Here is a 13,808-nt window from a genome sequence, read left to right as displayed (position 1 = left end):
TTGTCATGGCTTTATTTATTATTTGATTTACGAGTCTAAGGGCGGTAAATGGTTTAACTTAATTTATTAAAAAAAAAAAAAAAAAAAAAAAATCTATTTTTACTAATGAGTAATTTTTAATAATTTAAGGTGGTTTATATTTATTAAATTTAAACCAACGTTTATGATTACACGATAGAAGCTCGTGTCTTGAATTTACTAGTTTGGTTGTGCTTTTTATATCTTCATATTTTAAAATTTTTAGGGTTTCTTTTGTACATAATGTACAAAATTTATCTCCTGGTTTATATGATTTGCAAGTCTCAATTATTTGCCATTTTAAGTTGAAAGAAATATTGCTATTTTTTAGTTGCCAAATATAGTTGGATAGAGTAGTTTGGTTTGATAGAGAGTTATTTTTAAAAGAATGTTTGTGCGTTGAAATTCTATGTTTTATTGGGCCAGATGTGGAACCAATATATATTACCTCTTGATTATTATGATTATTTTCCGTTAGGTCTATTGTTGGATTATAATGTGGTGGGTTGGTTAATAATTGATCGGTAGATTGATTTAAGTTGGTGTTATTATTTAATCTGGTAGTTGAGTTATGGCTGTTGATAGGTTCTTGTATATTTGGAGTTTTTGATACTGTGCAGCTATAGATAACATTTTTAATTTTACATGAGCCTTGTAGGGGACATTTATTTTTTCTTCTACAGTTACAGTCCGATGTATTTTGTATAGTTGCATGTTGTAGTTTATTAATTTTATTATTATTAGAGCTAATTATTTTCTGATGAAGGTTAGGCATAGTAGAGTAAGAGACTTTAATTGTGTTCTTATTGAAAATCTTATTATATCTATGGGGGGCTTTAAAGTTCTTATCTAATATTTTAAAAAATTCTCTAGCTATGTTTGTTTCTAGGTTTTTGGAATACGGGGGGTTGAACCATAGGATCTCCTTGTGTCTATTCTTACGTTTGCGGGTTTTAGTTTGTTGTTTATTTATATTATTATCTAATATTTGTAGTTTGGTTTTATCTTTTTTTGTCTCCTGGTTATTTTTCTTAACTCGTATACGGAAAGACATTGCCATATTATATGTTATTACGCTCTTAATAGATTTATTTTTAATGCAGTTTATGTTTCTATCATTTTCATTTATGAATTTAATTTGTGAATTATATCCAGAGTTTTTAAGGGCTTCATTATAGTATTTTTCATTTTTGGTAAATATTGATTTAGTAGAAGACAGTCTAGAAATTCTTAGAGCGATATTGGGAACTATTGAAAAAAAAAAAAAAAAAAAAAAAAAAAAAAAAAACTCTCTCTCTATAGATATTAACTGTAGCGTCTCTAAATCAAAATACGCTAACGGAAACAATTTACTGCACGAGCAGTAAATTAAATTTAAAATTCATCATTCAATAAAATAAAAAGCTATAGCAAACATCTAAATGACTACTTTAAATACAGTTCCTGATTTCAAAAAAAGAAAAACCAAAAGGTAATTATATATCTATATATTTTTAAATCAAATTTATTATGTAAATTCAAAAATATATATATTTTTTCTACTCATTTCTATCTCTAACCTATACAAATTCTCTTATTAATTTTCTTATAAATTTTATATCCAAACCTTTTACTTCAATTTTTCAGATTCATCTGCCTTACTTTTAATGCTAGGTTTATTTTTGGTGTCTTTTCAATTCAATAGAAATCCTCCTAAATTTGCTGATGAGGAGACCGTGCTTACCAAAAAAACTATGTATAATTATTCTACGTGACTTCATGTATACCACAAATAAAAAGCACGGATTTCCGAAACGATCGTACAGATAATTGACTTTGTTGTTGTTCCTTCTTATGAAACTGATTTTTAATTTAATTAAATTTTGATTGTTAAATTTAAAAAATTTTAAAACTTTTAAATTATAAATCACTTTACTTAATATATATATATATATATATATATATATATATATATATATATATATATATATGAGAGAGAGAGAGAGAGAGAGAGAGAGAGAGAGAGAGGGAGGGGAGAGAGAGCATTAATAATATAAGAAAACGACACCCTCCAAGGCTTGGCCTTCTCTCGTTGAGAAAAGGTCAGTTTATTGCTAATTGCTTAAGGAGTCCTTACCGGTGAATGCCGTCGGGGCTGCCCATACACTTTTTGCGTTTCAGAGTACCCATCCTAGAAGGCGCTGACTTCTCAAGCGCGTTTTCCGACCCTGATGTCACAGTTCTTGCAGTGGGAGAAAACTAAATATCGCAACTACTAGTGGGCCATATCGTCTTTATCGGCCAGGTCTTCAACTGACTATCGACATATTTGCACCAGCCAGGCAGAGAGGAAACAAAGACGACTTTACGAATAAGCCCCCCCCTTCTAGTCGATGAGCTACATGTTCAGACGTCGTTAAAGGATAACCGGCAGCAAGGAGCGTAAGTTTCGTCTTCGACGCAGAATGGAAAAAAGGATCACGATCTCCACGACGGCAACACAGAATGGTGCGAAGACATTGTCGGTGACCTCCAGTTTGCGTAGATCCGCTGCTCTCATAGGCCACGTCTTGCATCTAGAGAAAAGGATTATCTTCACCATCGCCTGATAGATGCGTCCCTTCGTATACAAATTTATTTTCCATCGGGACCACAGAGACCGAAGAAGGCGAATTGTACTGCTCCTATTCGCCATACAATCTCCGTAACTATATGCTCAGTTAGCGTGATAGTACCTATTTACAATGCCTCCCCACGGGACAGAGTTAGACACCAGGGTCGTTTTTTAACGTGGAGAAAAGGTACAAAAATAAAATTTGTCTCAATCGTGAAGGACTGCTCCTCCACCGAAAGAGAACGAGAAATGGAAGTGCAGCATCTGAAGAACAGATACTACACTTTGAGATATTAAATATTTTATTCATGTTAGAAATACAGTCAAAATCAACGATGAACAAAAAACTTAGGCACATGGCCAACTCAAAAGGGGGGATTTTTGGGGTCGTTGGTCATCCTTGTCACTCCAGAACTAAACAAAATCAAAAGTTTCTCCCAGCTAGTATCTTCTTTCACCATAATACCGCATTCACCCTTTCATATTGGGGGACGTCCTACTTAACTCCCAGTTTTTAAAACATTTTTATTGACGTGTAAAAACAAAAAAGATAACAATAAAATGGTACAATAATTCATTTGTGTCGAGGGCGGGGAAAGAAAAACAAAAGGTGATTAGTATGACCTTCCCAAGCTCGTCTAGTTGATAGACTGCCCGTTCCACTAGGTTTGTAAAAGGAACGTCGCTTTTGCGGGTCAGTCTCTAGGTGGGGATGCCCTCTAGATGGGTGTGAATGGAGAAAAGAAAATTTTGTGGGTAAGGGATGGGGGTTACACTTTGATCTTGACCAAAAGGCCAAAGGAATCCACATTTTTCTACGTGAATTTTGTCCAGCATAAGCGTCTGCCATGTACCTTCGTCAATCAGCGAGGATATTACCTTTGTTTTAGAAACATTAATCCGCATTGATTAAATAGTAAACAATAATGCAGGCTTTAAGTAATGATAAAATTAAACACGTGATATCAAACAATCATATATACGCATAAATTATATACATGAACTGGAAGAATGACCGTAACGTTTAAATTGTACCTGAGTAACCGTAACTTGCAGTTTATTTACCAAGCCATCTATCTTTTATAATTATATTCTCTCTCTGTAACTCTTATCCTCTAACTTTCTCAACTGTCTGGAGAGAAATCCATACAGTTTTGCCACTGTTTATTGCCAACAAAATTTGAAGCTACGCATATGTTTGCAATTTAAAGATGAAACGAATGATATCAGATGGTAAGGGTTAACTTAAACATTTTTAAGGGGGCAAGAGTTATTAATTTATTCTGCAAACCTCGTCACTCTTTAAAAGAAATTATATACTAAATGCTGGGATACTTACGTTTGATTCAATGTGAGCGGTTGATCAGGACACATCTCATTTAGAAACATCGAACTTACAACATACGAGGAGCAACCCCAGAAGTAATGACTCCTATTTTTTTTAATTCTACCCGAATGTATCAGAGTGGATTCCACACTGCATTATTATGATGACTTAATTCATAACCTGAAAGTTTCATCTCTCTATTTCAGATATTGACAGTGTGAGACTCTAAGAAAGCAACCTGTGTCATGGACGTGCGTCAGAAGCAAAGAGGCGTCATTGAATTTCTGGCAAAAGTGCATTGAGAATTATGGTTACTATGCAGAAAAAAAATTTCTGGAGCACAAAAGGTCAATCGTTTTAATGGTTATACCACTCGTAGTTCTTAAATTTTTCGAGTTGAAAAACAAAACTAAAACAAAAAAACTTTATTTTTTTAATGATCCTCGTGTGATAAAGATCGGTCCGGACGGTCATCGCTAGCAAAAGTGCATTGAGAATGGTGTTGACGATCTAGAAAAATAAATTGTAGCGCAGAGCAGGTAGCTAGTCTTAATGGTCTTCGTAGCTTTTTTTTTTTTTGAGTGAAAAATATAGGAGGCTTTATTTTTTGAGCGATCTTCATACAACAATCATTTAATGTTATTTTAATAATTCAAAACAAAACTAGTTTTGTATTACTATTCATCGGACTACTGTTCTCATCTTGAGTGTGGGTTTCACAACGTTTTGGTCGATATAACCTCCGACCTTCTTCAGGTGTATCTTGTCGAACTCGGGAATGTTTTTATTGAACTCGGAAATTTGGACGGAATTTCGAGCGGAACCCTTTATTTACTTCACGGGGAAGCGTGCTCTTGTTCCGTCAGCCATGACTGGATAGAGATCCTAAGTAATTCGCAGATAATCAATCCTCATCTTAAAACTTCAGAAACCTCAGAACTATTTTAATGGAAATTGGGATCTGGAAAAACTTGTGTCGGCATTAAAACAGCATTCATATTTTCCTTGACATAAGAACTCAGTTATTAAAATGGCGGTTATGGAATCTGATATATAGGTTGCAAGAACGTTACTGTATGATTCCACAAAATGTCAGCAAATTTCAACTATGTAAGTTTACAGTAACCAGTAAAAAAGAATCCGTAAACATTTTTCATTTTCAACATGCCCGCTATACTTTTGTCAATACAGAAGCCATCAAAAAGATTTAGTTAGCTAAATTTAACATATATAGATATTATTTCTCGACTTACAAACCCCCAACCTGGAATTATCTTTAGTGTTGTGGTTAATAAAAGACATGTCTTAGATCTATTTAGAAACACTACTGTAAAACAATAAAATTTTAAAATTTTTAAAAAGAAGCACTCATTTCTTTGGATCTTTTGGTTAATCAACCTTTTCCGCGCATTCTGATGATCATTTTAGAAGTAGAAAATATTATTTTGGATAGCATTTTTACAGCTATGTTTCTAGGTTACTGACGTGTAAACGCATGAATAAACAGAATGTATTTTTTAAAAAACGTTTAGGTTAAAATCATTGTAATTAAAAATACAAAATAATCCAGACACTTTATTTAGGTATGAAAAGCTTCACTGGGAAATCTTATGACAAATAAAATGTATTTTATGAAAGTAATAAAAAAAAAGCTGAAGTTTTTATGGTAGTTGGCATGTTTTGTTGGAAAATATCCTCCATTGTTTGCGTATTAATGACTATGTTTTCATATAAATAGCTTTTCATAAGACTTAACTACGTATAAGACTATCCCTACCCGGCGTAGTCCGGGATTTTTTTTATTCCTATTTTTTATTTTTTTCGTATTCCTTTCTTTAGCAATCAAGTAATCGATTTCTATTTTAAAATGTTACAACTCATGCTTGATCATGTTCACACACACACACACACACACACACACACACACACACACACACACACACACACACACAATATTTTATAAATAGAGAAAACAAAAACCCAAGAGCCAGCGATATAGTGCTTTGTTTTACCAAATTATTATTTTCCTAATAGTATTATTCCCTCAGTTATTTCCCTTTTCCCTTGAATTATTTTTGGTTAAACGGAAGTTAAGAAAATTCGTTTCACGCATGATATTTGGCTCTTAGGCAGTCAACTGGACTCCCAGAAAATCACCATTAGTGGAATAAACAAACAAACTGTTTTAAAACACGCTTTTTTTTTTAATTATTGCAGATTTAAAATACTTTGTTAGAGAAAGAGTTCTGAAGTTTTTTTTTGTTTTTTTTTTGTGTGCGTGTGTTTTTTTCGAGAGTTTTACGTGCCTTACCAGCCAGCGCGACCTCGATAATACAACATGAGAATCGATCGACTTTTTACTTCCAAGGAAAAAAACCCCCAAAAAACTTAGGACCTCTTTCTCTGGAGAAGGATTTTAAAATCGAAATTAATTAGGAAAAATAGGAAAGAAAATTATTTTTTTATTTGTATCTAAAAAGTGTGCTTTGAAACAGTTTGACTGTTTCTTCTATGTTTTTCATTTTTCAAGATGCTTCTATTGGCCGACACATCATCAACTCTCTCTCTCTCTCTCTCTCTCTCTCTCTCTCTCTATATATATATATATATATATATATATATATATATATATATATATATATATATATATATATACTAGCAAGAGTACCCGTCGTTGACTGGGTTCAAAAACAGCCTACAGAAAATTGACTCTGATTTATGAAAGCATAATAGGTTATGAAAAGGAAGGGTTGTAAAGAGATAGATTCGAATTTGGGGGTATCAAAACCAAAGCAAAATATGATGAAAGTAAAAATAAAATAGATAAACCCCATAATTTATTATACCATACTTGTTCACACTGAAACACTTATCACAATATTCTGTGGATCTATATTAAAAAACCTTGTTAAACTTTGTGACATATTTCCATTCAATGGAGGTCAGGTGCGAACGAATACCCCATAATTTTATTATAACATTTTTTTTTTCAAATTGAAACATAATTATCAAAGTATACTTAGGCAGATAGATATGAGAAGTCTTTATTAAAAATGTGTGCCTATTTCCATTCTATAGAGGCCAGGCGCGAACGCAGACCCCACAATTTTATTATACCATCCCTATTTAAGTTAAAACATACTTATCAAAGTATTCTTATGTACATCTATATCAAAAACACTTGTAAACGTATTTTTGTAATTTTTACATTTTTAATTTCCATACTTTGTGGACCAGGCGCGTATGAAGACCCCACAATTTTAATTAACCACCGTTCTGCCAGATCAAACATACCCATTCCTGTGTCTCGATACATCCTCTATCATCATATGTAATCAGTTTTTTTTAAATAGTCAACCATATAGGAGCATATTCGTGACCACACACACACACACATTCAGCTTTATATATATATAATATATATATATAATTTTAGTCATTCAATGAATTTAAAAATTTATGACGTGAAATGTTTGAATTTCAAATCAAAAGATTTTTATTATTCTGTGTATATAACAAAGAATACATTTGAAATTTTATAACTCCTTATCCTATAGGATTTCGATGTCTACCATCTCTTCAGAGGAGAAAATATTAGCAAATAGTTATAATGGCTTATTTGCTATTTACCACACTGCTATCAAAGACATTCACTTCGGATTTTACTATGCAATTTGGATGTGAATATTTATATTCTTTTCATTAACTTTCCTTACTCTGTTACAAGTAAATATTTAAATAACTTTTAATTATGATTTTCCATGCTTCATTTACTTTAGAAAATAAGGTTTAAACCATTACAACTATTTGCTAATATTTTCTCGTCTGAAGAGCTGGTAAACATCGAAATCCTATAGGATAAGGAGTTATAATATTTCAAATGTATTCTTTGTCTTACATCTATATATATAAAAGGCAAACGTCTGTGAGTTTGTATGTTTGTTTGTAACGCTAAAACTTTTGAAAGACACAACTAGACTTGATAAATTTGGTATCATATCGAAGCCCCCTATCCCGGATGACAAATATCGAAATTTCACGTCAAACGGACGAGGAGAAAGGGGTAAACGTATCAGTTATCTCCAAGGGGGGCCCAAAAAAAACTGTCATTGTAATGCTTTTTATTACGTAATTCTTGAATGATCCAATGTTATTCAATACGTGTCACATGACGTGACGTCAGCTCAAACTTTTGACAGACACAACCAAAGTTGACAAATTATGTATCATATTGCACCTTGATCACCCGCATGACAAATATCAAAATTTCACGTCAAACGGACAATTACAAGGGGGTGAACTTATCATTTTTCTCCCAGGGGGGGCCCCAAAAATCCTGTCATTATAACGTTATTCATTAAGTGTCACGTGACGTGACGTCAGCTCAGTAAAATGTCGGCTGCAGCTGAGGTACGTTAAAACTGCCTTCGGAGGAGAAATTGATACTATAACACAGTTAAATATTAGTTTTCGACTCGAACCGTTATTACCAACGTAATTATCGCACTCCAAAAATAAAAAAAAAACCAAAATTACACGAAAATTGACGTAGGGAAAATGTTTTTATTTTTGCTCGAAGTTTTTTGCCGGCGAAGATGACTTTGCTCTTTGTAATTTACATGTAAACAAAGATTAGCCATTTTGTTTATACATTCTAACTCTGTTAACTTGAAGGGGGAGGGGGGGGGGTATCAGTATCAGGCCGCTTATGTAAACGAAAATTAGGTCGCTTGCACATTTTCCACTTTCTCTCTCTCTCTCTCGCCGTCTTTCTCTCTCTCTCTCTCTCTTTCGCCGTCTTTCTCTCTCTCTCTCTCTCTCTCGCCGTCTTTCTCTCTCTCTCTCGCCGTCTTTCTCTCTCTCTCTCACTCTCTTCTATCTCTACACCTTTCCTAACTCTCTATCACCATATTTCTCTCTCTCTCTCACTCTCTTCTCTCTCTCTCTCTCTAGACCTCTTTCTCTTCTCTTTCTCACTCTCACCCTCTTTATCTACTCTCTCTCTCACCCTCTTTCCCTTCTCTTATCTTCTCTCTCTCTCTCGCCCTGTTTCTCTTCTCTCTAAAGACGGCGAGAGAGAGAGAGAGAGAGAAGGGAAAGAGGGTGAGAGAGAGAGTAGATAAAGAGGGTGAGAGAGAGAAAGAGAAGAGAAAAAGGTCTAGAGAGAGAGAGAGAGAGAAGAGAGTGAGAGAGAGAGAGGATCAACTCGACTCACCATATTTCTCTCTCTCTCTCTCTCACTCTCTTCTCTCTCTCTCTCTAGACCTTTTTCTCTTCTCTTTCTCTCTCTCACCCTCTTTATCTACTCTCTCTCTCACCCTCTTTCCCTTCTCTCTCTCTCTCTCTCTCTCTCTCGCCGTCTTTCTCTCTCTCTCGCCGTCTTTCTCTCTCTCTCGCCGTCTTTCTCTCTCTCTCTCACTCTCTTCTATCTCTACACCTTTCCTAACTCTCTCTATCACCATATTTCTCTCTCTCTGGAAGGGGGGGGGTGGCTATCAGTATGAGGCCGCTTAAATACACGAAAATTACTTTTATACGAGTTTGTTTTCTTATGAATGGAACCGCTTTTGTAGGGGGGAGGGGGGAGGAGGCAATGTGCACAGTCTCCCAAGCATTACCTACTATAAAAAAAGATGCACATTTACCCTCTTCTCTCACCCTCTTTCTCTCTCTCTCTCTTTCTCTTCTCTCTCTCACTCTCTTTCTCTATCACCCTCTTCTCTCTCTCTCTTTCTCTTCTCTCTCTCATCCTCTTTCTCTCTCTCTCACCCTCTTCTCTCTCTCTACCTTTTTCTCTTCTCTCTCGCACCCTCTTCTCTCTCTCTCACCCGCTTCTCTCTCTCTACCTCTTTCTCTTCTCTCTCGCACCCTCTTCTCTCTCTCTCACCCGCTTCTCTCTCTCTACCTCTTTCTCTTATCTCTCTCTCTCTCTCAACCTCTTCTCTCTCTCTCTCTTACCCTCTTCTCTCTCTCACTCTCTGTGTACACCTTTTTCTCTTCTCTCTCTCTCTGACACTCTTTCTCTCTCTCTCACCCTCTTTTTCTGCTCTCTCTCACCCTTCTCTCTCTCTCTCTCTCTACCTCTTTCTCTTCTCTATCACCCTCTTTCCCTGCTCTCTCTCACCTTCATCTCTCTCTCTCTACCTATTTCTCTTCTCTCTCTCTCTCCCTCTGCTCTCTCTCACCCTCTTCTTTCTCCCTCACCCTCTTCTCTCTCTCTCTCTCTACCTCTTTCTCTTATCTCTCTCTCTCACTACCCCTCTCTCTCTCTCTGTCTTACCCTCTTCTCTCTCTCTCTACCTCTTTCTCTTATCTCTCTCTCTCACTACCTCTCTCTCTCTCACCCTCTTCTCTCTCTCACCCTCTTTCTCTCTTACCCTCTTCTCTCTCTACCTCTTTCACTTCTCTCACCCTCTTTCTCTGCTCTCTCTCACCCTCTTCTCTGCTCTCTCTCACCCTCTTCTCTCTCTACCTCTTTCTCTTCTCTCTCTCACCCTCTTCTCTCTCTCTTACCCTCTTTCTCTTCTCTTCTCTTTTCTCTCTCTCTCGCCGTCTTTCTTTTCTCTCTCTCTCACCCTCTTTCTCTTCTCTCTCTCACACCGTCTTTCTCTTCTCTCTCTCTCTCCCCTCATTCTCTTCTGTCTCTCTCTCGCCCTCTTTATCTTCTCTCTCTCACCCCGTTTCTCTTCTCTCTATATTAGCACTTATCAAGGCCAATAGGCAACTCGAGGATGACAGTTCAAAAGGTCACAGTAGTCAAATTTGGGAAAGAGGATGGAACAACTTTAACGGGAGCATGAGTTATTCAGCGACACCAACCTATTTTGTAATATATATATATATATATATATATATATATATATATATATATTGTACAAACTATATATTACCACTTATCAAGGCCTATAGGCCACTCGAGGATGAGAGTTTAAAAGTGCACAGTAGTCAAATTCGGCAAAGATGATGGAACCGCTTTAAGAGGAGGATGAATTATTCAGTGACTCCAACCTATTTTGTTACATATATGTATGTATATATTTTGTAAAAAATATATATTACTACTTATCAAGGCCCATAGGACACTCGAGGATTAGAGTTGAAAAGGGCACAGCAGTCAAACTGGGAAAGATGATGGAACCGCTTTAAGAGGAGGATGAATTATTCAGTGACTCCAACCTATTTTGTTACATATATGTATGTATATATTTTGTAAAAAATATATATTACTACTTATCAAGGCCCATAGGACACTCGAGGATTAGAGTTGAAAAGTGCACAGTAGTCAAATCTGGGAAAGAGGATGGAACCGCTTTAACGGGAGGATGAGATATTCAGCGACTCCAACCTATTTTGGTATATATATATTTATATCTATATTTATTTTTAAATATATATTACCACTTATCAAGGCCCATAGGCCACACGAGGATGAGAGTTTAACAGTGCACAGTAGTCAAATTCGGCAAAGATGATGGAACCGCTTTAAGAGGAGGATGAATTATTCAGTGACTCCAACCTATTTTGTTATATATATGTATGTATATATTTTGTAAAAAATATATATTACTACTTATCAAGGCCCATAGGACACTCGAGGATTAGAGTTGAAAAGTGCACAGTAGTCAAATTCGGGAAAGAGGATGGAACCGCTTACACGGGAGGATGAGTTATTCAGCGACTCCAACCTATTTTTTTATATATATATTTATATCTATATTTATTAAAAAATATATATTACCACTTATCAAGGACAATAGGCCACTCGAGGATGAGAGTTGAATAGTGCACTGTATAAAAAATACGGTAAAGAGGATGGAACCGCTTTAACGAGAGGATGAGTTATTCAGCGACTCCAACCTATTTTGTTATATATATATATATATATACTTTTATTAAAAAATATATATTAGCACTTATCAAGGACAATAGGCCACTCGAGGATGAGAGTTAAAAAGTCCACAGTAGTCAAATTTGGGAAAGAGGATGGAACCGCTTTAACAGGAGGATGAGTTATTCAGCAACTCCAACCTATTTTGTTATATATATATATATATATATATATATATATATATATATAGATATATTTTTCATAAAATATGTATTACCACTTATCAAGGCCCATAGTCCACTCGAGGACGAGAGTTGAAAAGTGCACAGTAATCAAATTGGGGAAAGAGGATGGAACCGCTTTAACGGGAGGATGAGTTATTCAGCGACTCCAACCTATTTTGTTATTTTGTAAAAAATATATATGACCACTTATCAAGGCCCAGAGGCCACTCGAGGATAAGAGTTGAAAAGTGCACAGTAGTCAAATTCGGGAAATTTGTTATATATCTATTTTTTTGTTACTTAGGCATTTCCACTTATCAAGGCCCAGATACATCTCGAGGATAAGAGTTAAATGTGCACAGTAGTCAATTGGACAATAAGGCCCAGAGGCCACCCGAGGATAAGGGTTGAAAATGGCAGTAGTTAATTGGACAACATAGTAATACTTAGTAATGGAAAGTCGAGAAATTTGTTATATATATATTTATATTTTGTTTATATAGGCATTACCACTTATCAAGGCCCAGAGGCCACTAGAGGATAAGTGTTGAAAAGTGCAGTAGTCAATTGGACAAAATATAGTAATTGTTAGTAATGGAAATTCAGTAAATTTGTTATATATATATTAATATTTTGTTAAATACGCATTACCACTTATCAAAGCCCACAGGCCACTCGAGGATAAGGATTGAAAAGTGCACCGTAGTAGTCGGTTGTAATGGAAATGCGGGATATTTGTAATATACCTATTTTTTGTTACTTAGGCACAACCACTTATTAAGGCCCAGAGGCCACTCGATGGTATTACCACTTATCAAGGCCCAGAGGCCACTCGAGGATAAGCGTTTAAAAGTGCAGTAGTCAATTGGACAATATAGTAATCGTTAGTAATGGAAATTCAGTAAATTTGTTATATATATGTATATTTTGTTACATACGCATTACCATTTATCAAGGCCCAGAGGCCACTCGAGGATAAGGATTGAAAAGTGCACAGTAGTCAATTGGACAATATAGTAATCGTTAGTAATGGAAATTCAGTAAATTTGTTATATACCTATTTTTTGTTACTTAGTCATTTCCACTTATCAAGGCCCAGAGGCCACTCGAGCATAAGAGTTAAAAAGTCCACAGTAGTCAATTGGACAATAAGGCCCAGAGGCCACCCGAGGATAAGGGTTAAAAAGTGCAGTAGTCAATTGGTCAATATAGTAATCGTTAGTAATTACTACTTCTCAAGGCCCAGAGGCCACTCGAGGATAAGGGTTGAAAAGCGCAGTAGTCAATTGGACAATACAGTAATCGTTAGTAATGGAAATTCAGTAAATTTGTTATATATATATATATTTATATTTTGCTAAATACGCATTACTACTTATCAAGGCCCAGACGCCACTCGAGGATAAGGGTTGAAAATATTCAACAAATTTTTTATCTACAGATTAGAAAATTTGTATATAGGGTATCCAGACATATGGAATATATCTAGCATAATCTATCTATTATATCTATAAAAGTCAGAATGTTTGTGTGTGTGGGTGTGTGTGAGGTAGAGAGAGAGAGAGAGAACAATTCTTAACCTATATATTCAACAAATTTTTTATCTACAGATTTTAAATTTGTTATAAAGGGTATTCATACATATGGAAATATATCTAGCATAATCTATCTATTATATCTACAAAAGTGAAAATGTGTGTGTCTGTGAGAGAGAGAGCAATTCTCAACCTATATACTCAACAAATTTTTTATCTACAGATTAGATAATTTGTATATAGGGTATTCAGACATATGGAAATATATCTAGCATAATCTATC

The sequence above is a fragment of the Euprymna scolopes genome, chromosome 4, assembly GCF_053919585.1.
Source record: "Euprymna scolopes isolate OS-2025 chromosome 4, ASM5391958v1, whole genome shotgun sequence".
NCBI lineage: Eukaryota > Metazoa > Mollusca > Cephalopoda > Sepiida > Sepiolidae > Euprymna > Euprymna scolopes.
The sequence above is the reverse complement of the archived record's forward strand: the minus strand, read 5'-3'. Positions refer to the sequence as shown.